We start from the raw sequence: 15,987 nt of genomic DNA on the forward strand, positions 1-15,987 counted from the left end.
TTGAAGGGGTACTTAGGTCTACAACAGGGTTTGGGTGACGGTGCGGGGGATCAATATGAATATCAGGACCCAAGGTTTTTCCACCAGAACATTGCATTATAATGAGATGATTAATGTTCACTACACCTGGTTGTGAAACAGTGGTTTCAGTGCTGTTGCTGATCGGTGTATACTCCAAGCTCATCTGCATGTGAAGACCATGAGGTGTACGAAATCTTCACTTTAGGTTAACTAGCTTTTTCTGAAGCTCTCAACCACAACTCATGATCTTCATTAGCAGACAGACTTTTGCTCAGTTTTCTTGCATAGAGCTAACTTCACATAAAGATGTAACGTGTGGTTAAAAGCTTCAGAGCTAGTCAGAGGGCCATGACTCCGTCAAACTACTACTTCAAAAGGTCAAGAATGACCTTTTTACGCTCAAATATTCAAATGTTTTGCCAACTCAAAAGCATCGCACTCGTCTTTATCTACATAACAAACTGTGAATAAGCCAGGGGAGTGTTTTTAAAAACCAAACCACGAATCAGGAATCTGTAAGAGATTAGACTTTTGAAAGAAACCCAAAAAACAACCTGGTTGATGAGTTCAGAGGTTTTCAATTCTAGCTGCAAAGAACTCTCCCCTTACAAGTACACATGGCAAACATGGCTTCCTGGAGGATAAACACTGTCTTTTATGTGATAACAACAAAGACAAAACAGGCTTTAGAAATGGCCGACATGCACGCACACACGGAAACACACTTGGGCGGCTGGGTAAAGAGGTGTGTGCATCAGTGTGGTCTAGCAGCTGGGAAAAGCCTCCTCCTTGACCTTACTTGTCTGAAACCTGTTGCTGTGCCCCCCCGAGACAGAGAGACACATGGAGCAGGGCATATGGTATAACGTAAATATAACTCCCTTGTTTATCACCTGATTCTAATTAACTATGATGTCATGTTTTCTTTATTCTTCTCTCGCTTTGCCTCTCGTTCTCTTAAACTCCCTCTCTCGTGTTTTTTGCCGTCTGGGTCCCTCTGCATTGCATTCACTTTTTTTTTTTTGACTGTTTTTCAAACTTTTGTCGTGTCTTGCTTAAATTCAGATAGATTCCAGCAATTAGTGGGATCGGACCTGGAGCAAGGTTATCGCACACACACACACTTCCTCTGCCTTGGGCTGCAGTTGTAATTTGTTCATTGCATCCATTACTTTCAACTCTCTGCCATCTGTTTCTCTGTGTGTGTATGGTAATTTTTGAGTATGATAAAATCCACCAGAGTCGATCCATCCCGCTGTGTTTATTACAAAAAGGTCCTAGATCCTCTTTTTGTGCTCAGGAATCCTCTGTGCCTAACGCTTGTGTCAAAACGTGAGTAAGTATGATGCATCAGAGGGGAGATTCAAATTTCCTTTCATCCTCCCAGGGCATCTAGTCCTTTGTTTATATGATTACTTGGGTGTTCTGTAAACGACATATCAAGTACAATTACTTTGAAATGTGTTCAAGACACTGATCCCCCGCCTCGCCCCCCTCCCTCATAAAGTTTAAGGGCTGGCATTCCTAAGCCAAGATGTATTTATTATTTGGTGGTACAACTTTGGAGATCTACATATGTAAAACTTCCCGTTTAAGTCCTTATTGGAACATGAATCTGGATATTTGAGACAAATTCGTCCACTTGTTCATTCAGGGAACTTGGAATCGAGTCTGCATATATATCATGTGTAGACCTCTTGGAATAGCTTGATGTATTTTTATTGCAACTTTAACATGACTTAATGTGCTCTTGCCTTTACCCGTAATTCCATAACAAGGCCAGACCTTAAAAGCGGGGCATTGATCCAAGACAGATGTTTCGCACTGATTATCAACCCTCAGTGACATCTGAATGAGTCTGTTCAGCGGCACTGAGCCACGCATCATTTCTCCCGTTTCTGCAGTGCGCCCAACATGTTTCGAAAAACTGTTTGCCAATGTCATTTTTTCGTGTTGTGCTTGGGTATGTTTGGTTAGTGTTTGGTTTGTTGAGGCATGTGGCGAGGCTCAGTATGCGGTTTCTGTTTTGACTACATCAGGATCTATCGGACCTGTGTCGGACCTCAAATGAAACGTACACCATCGGCTTCACACGTTCACAGCTCCTCTGTTTGCTCAGAGAGTCTTGTGGCCGTGCGACCTGACCGCAGCAGCAGCTGTGAATATTTTACTTCCCGGGGAGAGGGGGAGAGAGAGCCAGAGGAGCGGATAGAGGGAGAGAGGGAGAGGGAGAGGGAGAGAGAGAGAGAGAGAGAGAGAGAGAGAGAGAGAGAGAGAGAGAGGGGGAGAGTTTGCAAGCTTTGAATCAGAGAAAGACGTGTGGGTTTGGAGGAGAGGTGAATAACTGAAAGAACCACAGTCGTGGGGGCATTTATGGCAGTCGAGGGGGAGGAGGGGGATGGGCGAGAAAGAAAGGGAGGTGGGGAGATGTTTGCTGAGAGGGCAGCAGTTTGGACGGGATGCCAAAGGGTGAAAGGAGGGGGCGAGTGGTTGAGAGGAAGAAGGGGTGATGGGGGCGATTAAAGGAGTTGCCAGAAAATTTGGGGTTGGAGGGTTGGGGGGTGGTTTGAAGGGGTATTTGCAGAGGTAAAGAGGGTTGGGGGGCAAAGGGGCTTGGGGGCAATCATTGGAAGCAGACCAAGGGAGTTCCTGGAACCCAGGAGGTGAACCAGGAGTCCTCCAGCTCCGTGCATGTTCAGCCTATTTTACTTAATTTCTTTTTTGGCACTGTTTAGTCCTTCATGCTTAATTATAGAGTTGCAGCAATTAGTCAACTTATCCTTTAGTCAGTCAACAGTTACTCAATTAATTGTAAAAGTCATTTTTCAGGCAGAAACGGCAGAAAATGCTGTTTTCGGCTTTGTAAAGATGGAATTTCATGATTTCCTCTGTTTAATAACTGAATATCTTTAATTTGACAGATAAAACTTAAGACTTTGTTAGGACTTTTTTTTATAGGCATTGGAAATGAAATTTAAGATCAAAATCTAAGAAAAACATGAACCAACATTAATAACTTAATACTATAATAATAATAATAATAATAATAATAATAATAATAATAATAATAATAATAACAATAATAATAATAATAACACATATTAAAAACTACCTAATACGTAATACTTATACTTAATATTCATCATAATATTAAACATTACTTTTTGGTGATGTTAATGTGAGAGGCATTTGGTCATTTTTTTTTTTTTAATTTTTATTTTTATTTTGGTATTTTACAATGCAACATAAGAAAAAAACAATTAATAAAAATCATACTTATCATGCCTTAGTATTTTTAAGACTTTGAAAGATTGATTTAAGAAATTGAGGCCTTTTATTTAAATTAACAATTTCAATGCCTTTTAAGACTTTTTTCACTTTTTTTGACAGGATTGAGAAAATAATTGGAGGATTAATTGATAGTGAAAATAATAGTTAGTTGCAGCCCTACAACTATTTTATTACTTTCTTGTCTTTTATCCTTTACACAAAGCTGAATTAATCTATATTTTTTTACCATTCGTGACTACCTGGTAAAGAGTCTAAGAGTCTAACATCTTGCTGCTATAGGGCAAAATATTTTTCTCAAATGTTGGTTGAAACTAACAATTAGCTAAAAGGAGAGTCAATCATTACTTAGCCTGAACACTGACTCCAACAAACACACATAAACACTTGAACAATTGTTGCCCTGAACATAAGTGCTCATTACACAACAAGTAGTTCTGATTAAGCAAGCAAGCAAAGTATTACTACACTTTTTTTTAAAAATTACTGCACTTGCAGGAACTCCCCCTCCATTGTTGACACATCTATCAGGTGGGGAGGAGGAGTGTGTCATCCCACTATTAATGGTTTTAAGATACACACTGTCAAGGAGCTTGAAGACGCATTGAGGAAATACAGCTGAATTTATGAAAAGTAACAGCTCACTCACTAATGGCGTAAACTGACACAAAGATGACAATAACCAGCAGAAAACACCATGTTCTGAAAAGACACGTGTGTGAATACTGACAAAAAGTGAAATTTGCATTTTGAACAACAAAACAGCAAATCTAACTGAAAACTAAAATTGATTCATCCCAGATCTGGGCATGATGGGAAAGTGGACGTTGCTACAATACTTTTTAGGCTAAGTGATCATGACTGCAGTGAAAAAGCTTTTTTTTTTAAAGGCTTAACATCATCAAAGATGGACTTTTCGATGAACATTTCGTTAGATAACAACATGTTGTGAATTTTGGGAACGATCACATTTATCTATCTATCTAATTGATTTGGCTCTAAATTACTAGAAATGTTTGGCTTTCTCTGGCATTCTCCATCAGCGGTGCCAGTGACACGGAGCTACTACCTAAAAAATACAGGTAAAGTTTAATCGTAACAAGACTAAGCAAGCTAAGCATTTTTGAGGGATTTTTAACTGGGGCATTTAATTAGTTTGGTCAACCCCACAATCTCCAAAAGGCATAAGCACAAGTTGGCTGGCGGACTCGACAGGAAAATGGGTCTGTTGCTAGGTCGTTACTAATGTTCCACCGGCATAATTATTGAAATTAAGTAAAGAAAAAAGGAGAAAATTTAAGGATAGAGAAAATAAAATTAGTTAGGAGGAGATACACAGAAGAGCAGAGTGAACAAATTTGTTTTTATCTCATCAGAATAAGCATTAACAACTTGTTGTTGCAACTGCCTATCATTTGTTATTTTTCATTTGTTGAAAAGCATATTAGATACAGTTATTTGCAGAGACAATGGCATAACTAAAAAAATATTTTAAATCCTTTATTTGCTGCTTGGACTAATACTTTCCTCTTCAACACATTGAAAATTCAATATAGAAATGAGTAAAATTTCATCTAATTCGTAACACACACTGTCACATCAAGTAGTTCAGCCCCCATCTGCCTGTTGACACAAACATCGCATGGCTCTACGTTTTCTGTCCCCCTTTCTGTTCTGGTTCAGAGGCGACCTGTACCTAAAGCGCAGCCCGAGCAACAGCTCCAGCTCCATCTTCACATCTCCTGAGAGATTCAAGTTTCCTGCAACAGGTGGCTCAAACATTTGCCTTGGCCTGCACTGAGGTGAGCTCTCTGTTTATCGATTCGGAAAGAGTGCAGAGAGTTAGGAGAGGGAGGGAAGGACAGAAATATAAAAAAAGAGGGGGGAAAAAAACCTTAAAGCCTGTCAGCGGGAGAGAGAAATATTCAGGAAAAGTCACCAGAGTCCTAAATGTGACTCACTCAAGTAGTGCATGTTTCATGTTAATGCATTTGCTACATGGAGATAAAAACAAGAATATAAACATGTATTTTGTACTAATATTTTAGTCAGGGCTTTGATAAGCCTATGAAACATTTTCCAGACCCTGAGCCAGAGCAGCCAAAACCCCAAAATTAGTCCGCGGTCCTCTCGCAGTTTTTTTCTCATCTCATTCCTGCGTCGCTTAATTCATCTTGGTTCTCCTTTCTCTCCTCTGCTCTGCTTTTCCTCTCCTCTCCTTTCCTCACCTTTACTCCTCCACTCTCCTTCACCCCCCTACTCTCCAGAGGAATATGCCTGCAGTCTAAATGAAAATATATTTGTTGTTTTTGTTGGCCTTCTCTCCTCCAACTCCACTGGCGTGATTTAGCCTTAGACCCAGGGTCGCTGGAAGCGACTATGGCAGCAGAAAGCCTCTATTAGTCCTTGATCACTGGCGGCCTGACAGCAGAGTCAACATGCAGGGCATTAGGGCCTGACATGGGATCAAATAAAGGCTAATTTACTGGGTGTCTGTTTATAGTACAACCACATTAACCATTCCACTCCCCAGTTTTGTTTTTCAGTAATTAAATTAGCTGAAATTAATAAATGAATCCATTAAATGAGCAAGAGAGGCAGTTATTTTTAGTGTAGAAAAAGAAGAAGGAAGAAAAATGCTGAGAGCTGGGCAGCTGATTAGAAATGAAACATCATCTTATATAAAATGATCATGTTGATTTAATTTAAAACAACACGACCGCCAACGTGATTTTTTTCCATTAGAGGGCATTTACTGATTCAAATGAGGATTTAGTTGAACGTCACGTTTATATTACAGGGTAAAGATCTTGATACAAAGCACTAGAAGCTGTTGTGATACAGAATACATTTACCATCTGCTATTGATTCATGTGGATTTCATGTAGAAAAGTGTCATCAGACAGATTAAAATCAGAGTATCACTCTATTGTTGCAAAGACCACCAAACTTGATCTGAAGGTGTTTGTATGATGAATTAGACATCACTGCTTAGAAACTAAATTTACCACAAACTCACAAAGTGATGATGCTGATACAAGCATATTACAAGGTCAGCATATTGGCAATTCTGTCTCTGTTCTTCCTCATGAACCAAGTACCACAGTATCAAACAAAGTTCCTCCAGTGCACCCTATGAGGGTTTCCACAAACTTTCCATACCAGAAAGAAGTACTATGTTTTATTCAAAACCTCTGAACTGTAATGGGCCCATATGCCTTAACACAAGTGCATAGTAAATAGGGTTTGGTGAACTGAACTGTTACCCGTAACTGGTTTACGGTACCTTACTTTCTCTTGAATAATAAGATTGTAATTTTTGAAAAAGCTGCAGGCGTGATGCATTAGAGTAAAATGCAATGCCACTTCTCTGCTCTTTTCTAACTGAGCTAATCTTCTGCCTCCCTCTGTCCGTTTGTGTGTGAACAGTTTGTGTCGTTTGCCTGTCGTTGTGTTTTCTTCGACCCAAACCTAAACCAAAGCCTTAGCCCTGACCCTAACCACCGAGGGTGGCACTATATTATTTGACGGAGGGAACACATTTTGATACAACCCCTGCCTCTGCGCTTTGTGGCTAGCTTCCAGACTTCACGGTGTTTTGTCATACTTCTACCTCTTGTCTAAACCCAGCATTCTCATTCTAATGTACCAAAATTTGGCAAATAGATATAAATTTAATCGGTACTTGGTAACACTGACATAATTTTATCAGTACCTTTTAAATTACAGAGTTCTGTACCAAAACCAAATGTCGGATGGTTAAACAGAATCTTTTCTGTAAAATACATACATGGAAAATCTAATTTCACCACTCATCCTACTTCCCTAAATCTGGTACAAAACATATTTTGCAAATTGCACTCATGTACATTTGTAAAATGAGTCCTTGTCCAAAGCTGTAATATCTCCAGCATACACACACAGTGTGCTTTTCTGTGTACTGTACTATACAGCCTTGCTGAATATGTGTTCTCTGAGTGCTTTCTAGTTCTTAGCTTGTAGCTGTGAGAATTAAAGCTACCCATACTGCATTTTCTGGTCAGAGCACTGGTTATATCAGGGGTTGCGGCTGAGAATGGTGTGTTATATGAGTGGTGAGAGTGTGTTTTAAAGTAAGAACAGAGTGAATGTGCTCAACATGAGGTAAGGTGGCCAAAGGAGTGAGTGGGCTTTTTTGTGGTAGTGTGGGGGATTGCTGTGGTATAGACATACAATTGGGGTTGTGGCATGAATTAACTATTTTTAGGGGGGCTCAGTGTGTGTGTGTGTGTGTGTGTGTAAACTGTGCATGGATAGTGGGGAAAAAAAACCTGCTGTATCCAACAGTGTTTCTTCAGGACATCTTTTTCTATCAATGATTTAAACGTTTGCATACAAAGGCTTAGACATTCTGTCATTTCCTTTCCTTTCTGAGGCTTTCAATCATATTGCACCTGATGGCGCAGTTTTCATATTATGATTCTCTTGAAAGGCTGTGTTTCCATTTTGACAAACATAAATGAGCATTTATGTTCATTATTAACAAGAATTACCGTCACACAAAAGATTAAACTGCAGTAAAATCTCTATAGGTCTCGTTGAACCCTATTGCAGTCAACCTTTTGGTGTCTGACCAGAAACTAAATGTAATATATTAGGTTCTCCGTCACACACTTTGCTAATAATTACATCATGTGCTTGGGAATCCCTTCTGCTCACTAATGTCTGTGTGAGTTATTAAAAGTGATTTCTTTTTTCAGTTTGTTCTCATTTACTCCCCCTTGAGCTAAACTCCCACTGGCGGTTGCTACAATTGAGCTCATTCTTGTAGACTCTTGGACTACTTCATGACACACAAGCCAAGAAAATCAACACATTTCGGAGAAGAAAAAAAAAGAGAGACTCAAGTGGTGAGTCTTGAAACCTGTCATACATGATAATTTGCACAAACTGTTGGGCCCGGGTGTCCCTCGATCTCAGATTGAGCTCGATGGTTGGAATGTCTCAGTCTGGTTTGGAATCAGCGTTAAAACAATCTGATATGACACAGTGTTAGATTGTGTGGTAATAAGCAATATGTGGTTGTGCACTGAGAGGGGTCTGTGCACCACATCAGGGGTTTAGATGGCATAGGGAAGCCTACAGCCTGGAGCCTACAAAACCATCAGCTTTGGGATGTATATATGCACCATTGTGTAGAGCTGTGCTGTATATCTACAAAAGCTAAGAACGCCACAGGGGGTCTCACGAATCAAGTTCAACACATTTTTGCTATTACTATCACTATATTATAGCCGTGTGCTGCCAACAGTTAGCCTTGCCATTGTTTATGTGTCCGCAGGTGGGTGCTCGCTTACTGTTTGCTGATGCAGAGCTCACACTCCTGCAGCAGTAGTCTCATGAGGGAGCGACGGCAGGTCAAGGAGACGCTGGGAGAAGCAGTCCAGTGCAGGCAGTCCTACAATAAAATAAGATTTCACCCATTTTAAATAGTTAAAAAAAATTATAAACATCATTGCGATGATTACTCCGTATGTTTAACCAATACTGATGTCCAAAAAGAGTACTTATATTCATCTCTATTGGAGACTAGCTATTCTTAAACTAGAGATAGTAATGCCTTTTAATGTGTAAGATTTCTTTACAATCTACTGTACACTGAAATTAAAATCATTTGTGGATTTCTATAAGCATTAAAAAAAGAATTTGTTTATTGAACTTTTAGTAACATTTTCTATAGGCTGATGTTTATGTACTCTATGTTATCTCCCTGGATATTTTCTGGTGGTATGGAATTTGAGGTACCTCTGACAACTTTGATTTTTAGAAATAAACAGTAACTTTTCTTGAATTGTATTTGGGACAATCCAACAACACGGTGAAGTTCTGAAGTAGTTTGAAAAGTGAAATCCCCATCACTGATATTTTTCATATTGGTATCTGCTGGTGATGGTGTTTTTTTAATCAGCTCCAGTTTTTAATAAATATGGATGTGATAGTCTCAAAATAACTTGCTTGAGAACATACTTGTTGCACAGTGACCACAATTCATTGATCTGTTTCAGCCTGAAGCACCTCTGTAAAACCAAAAAGGTCAGGGTTAAGCCGTAAATGAATGTGCTAATCCACTAATCTCACTCAGTGAGATGGGATAAGGCCCTGACAAAATAATTCCACTTCTCACTTCTTTCCCCTCCTCTCTGCTTCAGAATAAAACAATGCCTGCTTCTTTTTAACCGAGCATGTTCCTGCTGGGCCTCAGAAGAGGGTAATCATGGAGAAGATGAGTCCTGTGATGGTTTGGTTGCGGTGTGTGAACGCACACACACACATGGGCGCGCATGCATGATGTGGTCCCACCAGCTCCGAGGCCTGCAGAAACACTGATGAGGTTTTCAGGGGTGCACTTTGCCTTTCAGCGCAGTAGAAAACATCGGACTAATGTCATATTCTGCTCCATGCCAGCGCATCACCAACAGTGATCCGCATTATCAAACAGGTTAAAGATGCCTAAAGGGCCTTTAACAGAGTCCAAATCAGTAATTCATGAGGAAGGAATTTTTTGGCTATTTTGGGATCCTGAACTAGATTTGTTTACACAGACATGATAGTCAAACCGCAATCAAAAGCAGCCGAATACATTTACTTGATGAATTATAAACAAACCACAGCCATCCTCCTGCAGGTGAGCCAGGACTGTAATGCAACACGATAACTTTGTTACAGTTTAGATTTTACTTTGCGTGTATCAACATCTGATCTGCACCAATTCATTATGAAAGAAAACTGTAATTTAAAACTGTAGGAACACAAGAAGGAGAAAAATAATAAAGCACAGCCAATTAAGGACAAGCTTTCGTTTTCATTTCTCAGTTTTACTGTTAGTTTTACTAACAAATGATAACAGTGCAGAAGAAGCAGTGTGATCTCAATGGTAAGAGCACCCTGAGTGTACATATTACAGTAAGAAAAAAAAATTTCCTGGCAAATGTGAAACACATGTTGGCTCCATATGAAAGCAATAAACAGCTTCTGGCCCCATGTCCCCAATTCCAGCCGTCATACAGGGCGAGTGTAGATAATAGCAACGATGACTGCCCAGAACACATTTATTGCATTTAATTATTTAGTATGGTGCTTTCAAGTCCCCAAGGTTATATGAGACACAATCATTTGCCATTAATCACACAGCTTGAAATCCAAATTAAAGTCGTGTGTTAAAGCTTAGTGTAATCTTAGAAATGAGTTGATTTTTCTATTATATGATTGTCAGAAGTTGGTGATTGTTATACTGCTATTGTGGTTTATGATGAGAAACTGAAATACAATATTTGATCAAAATATATTGGATATCTCTCTATAGTGTATGAATTTAATGTTCTATACCAAGAAACTCTATATGATCTTAACAGCTTTCCTTTTTAATGGCAGTTGGATTTTTCCTAATATCAGATACAATTTTCAACTCATTACATTTCCATCTTCAGTCTGACATTGCGATCAATCTAACTAACGACTAGCTAATGTGTTTTAAGTCTACTAGGTGGAGTCAGCACATAATTTACCAGTTATCATAGCCAGCAGATATGTCAGATATGCAGCTAAATTTCAGTGGCGAGACCGTCATGTATGTTGCCACAATCACAAGAGATAACACAGAGAAGTGATGAATGACATCCAGGTTCATATAAAATCTTATTGTGAGCATTACAATTATGTGTCAATTAGAAAATCTACCATGGCTTTTTTCCTGCAGGCTGACATTGTTGTGTGTTTTGTCAGCTGACAATTACATGTCTGGTGCCCTGGCTGACATAATACACTCAATTTAAATAGCTGTCCTGGCCCTTGCTGCTACATGCTTAAAGGTGCAGTGAAATGGAGCCCACCCATGGATGCGTAACAATGCTGACATACTTGTTTTGAAGAGGTTCTGAGAGTGGAGCGCAGAAGTAAAACACACTTTGTCAGGCGATACTGAGAGAGATGAAGACATATAACAGCCTCAACTGCAGTGTTGAGGTATTTTGTCTATAGTCTTTGCCATTGTTATTATTACTGCTTATTGGTTCTATTGGATTGCTGTTTAATGTCACAATGCCAGACCACATTTGGTCAACTCAAACTTGATGGAGTTGGCAGATCAGCACTTACTATACATATTTTATCCAGATTCATGCAGGTGTTTTCAGTATAGACTGTTTCATTGCTATTCTGTTGCTGCTGTTCCCCGTGTATCTCCTGTCAGCTACCAAGGAAACTATCAAAGAAGGAAATGACATGACATCAGCGACAGCGTTCAAATTTTGCATTGGAGCCAGTTTTTAGCAGCAATCCCATTCTTCCTCCAAAATGACAGAGAGACAAAGCATGATCTGCTTTGGAGACAAATAACAAGGAAAACAAAGGTGTACACTTAGGTTAAAAAAAAAAAAAAACATCAGTCAGTATCATGTAATGTGTGGAAGAATTCTTCAATTAAAGATAAACCAACAACTAATTGATGAGTTCAAGTGTGATTTGCAGTGCCTGCTCCATTAACTCCAATAGAACTGGCATCAAGGTCTAGCTCTAGTGTAAAATTCAAACATTGTCACCAACATCCTGACTTTTCCCTAATTTTATAGTTTCCTTGTCAGCTTCTGCATTAACAAACATTCCAGCACGAAATAAATTGGGACCCATTTTAAATGTTTATGTTGTCAAGTTTGAAACAATCTATATCCAGTGTGCTTGCTGCTACAGTAGCCATATGGTGTCCTTAGTAGACACTGGCTGACTAGCACCCCGAGGGTATCCCCACAGTCTGGCAGCCCGATTCACACATGGACACACAAATCATCTCTGCAACAGCTTTAACAAATAACATTTAAGACAAAAGTGTTTCACAGCACATTCTTGCCAATAATTTTCTAGACACTGTGGACAATAGCATCAGACATTAACTTAAAAAAAACTAAAGCCTAAAACAAGAGAAAACAAAAGGAAAAGCCCTTCCTTAAAAGATCTGGCTTTATTACACTGTCAGAAATGATGAGAACCACGGGTCACTGGAGACTCTGCGGCCTGAGTCTAATGCAGTCGGCCTCACAGTCTTTTTCTTACTGGTGGTTACAGCAGAGCAAGACTCGGACGGGCAACCACAATGTCACTCACAACATGGTGCACAGACTGAGTGGGTACGTGTGTGTGTGTGTGTGTGTGTCTGTGTGTGTGTGTGTCCAAAAAGGCATGTAAAAGCACAAGCTGCATGTACATCTGTGAGAGCATGTGTGTGTTTTGTCTCTCATCCGTCATACCGAGCTGCAGTGGGACGACTAACCCTTCCACCGTTTGATCACTGTGCTATAGAGACTGTGCAAGGACAGTGGTGGTTGAGACTGGCATTCTTCGTCTGTACCCTCAGGTCACCTACAGATCCAGATGTGAGATAGCTCGTAACCTACAGTGACTCCAGTGACGTCTGGTGGGGGACCTCCAGCAGTTCAAAGTGTTTTGCAGCTGCTGAATTTGGCGGGAAATGTTATTTTTCTGGAATTAGTTAACCCCTCTTGTACTTGTGTGTCAAAGTTGAGTTTTTTCTTCTTCTTCTTTCTTTTTTCTTTTTTTTCTTTAACATGTATTTGTGTGTGAGTGTTTGTGTGCGTCCCATAAAGGATGTCAGACTATTTCATAAAGGGCTCCTAAACGCTGTGCTGCTGCCGGCTGTTTGTTTAGAGAGAAAACAAGCCGCATGAGACAGAGGAAAGAGACTCTTCAATTTCCTTATCTCTGATTCTCCCTGGTAAATGTCCAATATCCCTAGTGTGTGTGTGTGTGTGTGTGTGTGAGAGAGAGAGAGAGAGAGAGACAGAGAGAGATAGAGAGAGAGAGCACTCAGTCTTCTCCTGCAGACTCCAGCCTGTGTGACCTGCATTCACAAGCAGCCTTTTTTGCTCTGCTTTCTATAGTAACAATCTCCATATGGCAGGCGTTATGATGTTGTGCTTTTTCTTGCAGGAAATGGATCAGATAGAAATGATGACGGCTCAAGTTTTTCCAGAGCTTTCCCTGTACCTTATGTCACACACACAAGCACACATGCAGTTATTGATATGGTTATAGTCATATAAATATTGGCAAATGTACAGGATGTACAAGAGGACACAGACAAACACAATTACAGCTTGTATGCACACATGAATAATGTACGTTTAAACGGAGACTTAGACACACACATCGCCAGCCAATACTTGCTACAGGTTTGGCTTGATCGTGCTCACTTGCATGTGTCTTTCATAAGGCAGACCTACCCCTTACTGTGTCTCACTCCTCGCTCTTTCCAACCTCCCATGTTTATCATCTAATGATCCTCTCCAGTACCATACCACACTGAACTGAGAGGAGATTTTTAAAGATTTAAAACAAGAATTTTAAGCTTGCATCAAAATTATAGTCTCTATAAATTTATAAATAAAAAAAACACTTTCTGACCCATAAGGATTATGCACCACACTTAAAAAAAAAAAAATTGAATACTTTTGGTTTAAAGCTGGAACATGCAGTTTTCTGGAATGGGAAAAAAACAACTGAATTTAAAAACACATTTAGTGGGGAGGTATAGCTTACCTATCGTTCATTTTGTGATAAAAGCATCAAATTTGGTACAAACATAACTTCCATCTGGCAAAATAATATCACAGCACATAATGAAAATACAATATCGTGAAATTACCAATTACTTTGTAAATGTCCACAGAATTGTTAGTGAATGTATTATTTGCTTCTCAGGGTTACTAGGATCTAAATTATGTCTAATTATTGCATGCCCTCTCTCTGAAATGACCTGTGATTGGCAAAAGTCTATGGTTAGAGACTCTTTTGAAAAGTAGACCTGGCCAAAATGGCTGCATAAAAAGTTGCAGATGGAACAGTACAAAACAAACAATGAAAACTACAACACTAAAAGGGCCAACATCTAAAAGCAGAGAGAGTTAAAACTGATTCTAACACTGTACATCACTGTTGCTGTTGCTACATAGCTTTTGTTTATGGTGTTCTTTTTTCCACTTTTTTCCAACTTATTTTTGCTGGAGAATATCCAGCCCTGTCCATGCTTTCAGAAGTGATGGGATATACAATCATTACCCCTTTGAGCTCACATTTGAAGTTTTCTTGCTCTCTTTTCAAACAGCTTCTCTGTCTATAGCCCTCTCACTCCTTACTCATCCTGCTCTGCCTGTTGCTGTCCTCACCCTGACATCTCACTGGCTCTCTCTCTGCCTTTCTCTCTCCCGTTGTTTTACTAGCAGAGCTCTCTCTGCCAGATGTACTCTATAGACAGAGTTTATCTTACCTTGGCTTTAAAAACTGGGGTCCTCCACATGATTAAAAAGAGTCAGGGACTCAGAGTAGACTTCAAAAGAGGGGTTGAGGGACCTCAGGGAGAGAGGGAGAGAGGCACACACTGAGTGCCTAATGATGACGATACATTTGTTTTCGTGTGTATTCACTTGCACTGATGCTTCTCGCTATCACAGTCAAGAGGAAAAAGTAAATCTCACTTAAACAGCATAGATGCAAGCAAGATGAGTACTGGTGAGGAGTATTCTCAGATCCAGTTTATTAAGGACACCTAGTAAAAATGAATGCAGTCTATTACACCAGTACGTGATGTGTTACCTAGTGTATAAAACAGGATTAACACTGAACCAGACCTGCCTCTGCTGGATGTCACTGATAAACACTTGAATGTTGCCATCTGCTTTATACAGTACATGTGGCAAACCTCAGGGGCTGAAAATAAAGCTAACACAAAAGTACCAAAAGCTGCCGTTCCCAAAATGGACACTTGAGGCTGGCTCCAAAAATGTGTCAATCTCACTATACACCTGTGTTAAAATGCCCAACTTCAGAGAACATGTGTACAGCACGCAGAGTTTCTTACCATGAAATCAGTATTTGCCGCTACATATTGATTTTCTGTTTTTGGAGCTGGACTGTTCATTGGGAGCACTGTTGGAATGTACCATTCACTTATTCAGAACACCACACTTTTGGAGCACTGACCATATTCTGGGCACAGATGGAGAGGCAGAACACCAAGTGCAGTGAAAGTGAAACATAACTCTCCGCTAACTCATGCAGAAATAGACAGCTGTATTTCTTAGAACAGCACTGTCATTTTAGTGTTGTATATCATTTTGTAAACTACTTTAGATGAAACCAACTGCGTTCCCCATCGAAACAGCCCACCTTGCAGTCAAGCGCTGGGTCTAAAAGTTTGCTTTCAGTCACCTTTGCAGCATCTGCTCCTCTAAACAATTTAATCACAAACTGATTTACTGATCAGTTCTCTACCCTGTAACACAAACTCAAACAGCTGCTGAGGGAAAATAAATAAATAAAAATAAAAACAAAAATCATTTGCCTTTGCTGTATTCACAGACCTGCAAAAACCTGAGAATTCAAAGACAGGAAACAGAATGATCACAAAGAGGAACAACAAAATGCTCCATACATAGATCCTAATTCTGTGGGAAACACTGGAAGAGTTTCAGTCCCTAAAATCAATTTTCCCATAAATGACAGTAAAGTAAAGTAAAGTCCCCCCCTGCTCCTCCACAGCGCCACCCTCTCGCCCAAATACGGTCACTTCTGGCTTCAAAAAGCAAGATGCTGATGGCCAAAATGCTGAACTCAAGGCTTCAAAATAGGCAG

The 15,987-nt window shown here is 39.7% G+C and overlaps 1 long non-coding RNA gene across 2 annotated transcripts in view; it reads right to left on the reverse strand.

The window, feature by feature from the left end:
* Nucleotides 1-15,987, reverse strand: part of LOC148186203 (uncharacterized) — an 83,352-nt gene that overhangs the window by 26,663 nt on the left and 40,702 nt on the right. For both annotated transcript variants that reach the window (XR_015775216.1, XR_015775215.1), the window contains exon 2: nucleotides 8,646-8,746. This is a non-coding gene — a long non-coding RNA (uncharacterized LOC148186203). The remainder of the gene's footprint in view (nucleotides 1-8,645; nucleotides 8,747-15,987) is intronic.

This window comes from Plectropomus leopardus, chromosome 20 (genome assembly GCF_026936395.1).
Source record: "Plectropomus leopardus strain MGB_pleo_1.0 chromosome 20, ASM2693639v1, whole genome shotgun sequence".
NCBI lineage: Eukaryota > Metazoa > Chordata > Actinopteri > Perciformes > Serranidae > Plectropomus > Plectropomus leopardus.